This window comes from Sander lucioperca, chromosome 23 (assembly GCF_008315115.2).
Source record: "Sander lucioperca isolate FBNREF2018 chromosome 23, SLUC_FBN_1.2, whole genome shotgun sequence".
In the NCBI taxonomy this organism is placed as follows: Eukaryota; Metazoa; Chordata; class Actinopteri; order Perciformes; family Percidae; genus Sander; species Sander lucioperca.
In genome coordinates this window covers 467,586-468,595 of record NC_050195.1, presented here as the reverse complement: position 1 = coordinate 468,595, position 1,010 = coordinate 467,586, and positions in this window count along the sequence as shown.

Here is a 1,010-nt window from a genome sequence, read left to right as displayed (position 1 = left end):
ATCAGAGCAAGGCTAGCTGATAGATTCAACTTTAAACTCTGAACACATCTTCCTTTTTTTAAGAATGACTTCAGTGCCGTTCTTTGTTCTTTTCTTAAAGAAAAGCTGAACTCCAAGTCTTCCAGAGTCGCGGCCAAAGCCGATTCCAAAGACCGCTGTTCACCAGCAGCAGCAGCCATAAGCCCCGCCCACCGACTCTATACACGATGTGATTGGCCCGGCCGGAGAGTTGCTAGACGACCCTGGCTCCAAAATTACATTTTCTGCCGCTAGGGTGCGTCTAGATTTCTAGGCTAGCAAACATCCTGAGGTCACAATAACAAGAAATACAAAGATTAAACTGAGTTTATCCCAAATATTCTTACAAGTGCAACAGAAGAACGCCAGGTCAGCATCAGATCTGCAGGCTTCTGTTTGTCTCAGTTCTCGCCATTCTGAAAACGCAGCTCCGATGTTTGAGTCCTCTCTCGGTCAGTCTGCCGTTTCCTCTTTCTCTGTTCCTCCGACAATGCTTTCCTAGCTTTCTGCTTCTTTTTTGCCGGCTCAGCCATGACGATAGTGTGAAAAACTCCATCGCTACCTTGTTCTTACTGTACGTCCACACCGCCGCCGACTTTAGCTGCAAAGCAGCTCTGGCCGCCCGGTCGAGGACGCTGGTCAGAAAGTCCGGGGAAGCTGTTTGAGGCTTTGGCCGCTCTGACGTAGCAGCATTCTATGTTCATCATGGAAAAAGATCAAGCAGCCACTGCACGGCCAATACACCGACACTAGAAACCTTTTATAAATGACATATATAATGACAGAATGTGTATTGGTTGTTGGTCACAGCGGTGTCTGTTAGCAGTTAGCTCGCTCGTTAGCCGCTGAACCGCAGCAGCGTGCAGGAAGAGCGAGCAGCCGCCAGCTGTTGATCCGTGCAGGACTTCACCGTGAGCGGACTGTTTAGAGACCATGTGACCGGCAGGTAACGTTAACTGGTCCCTATACGCAAATATCATAAATGATAGGGA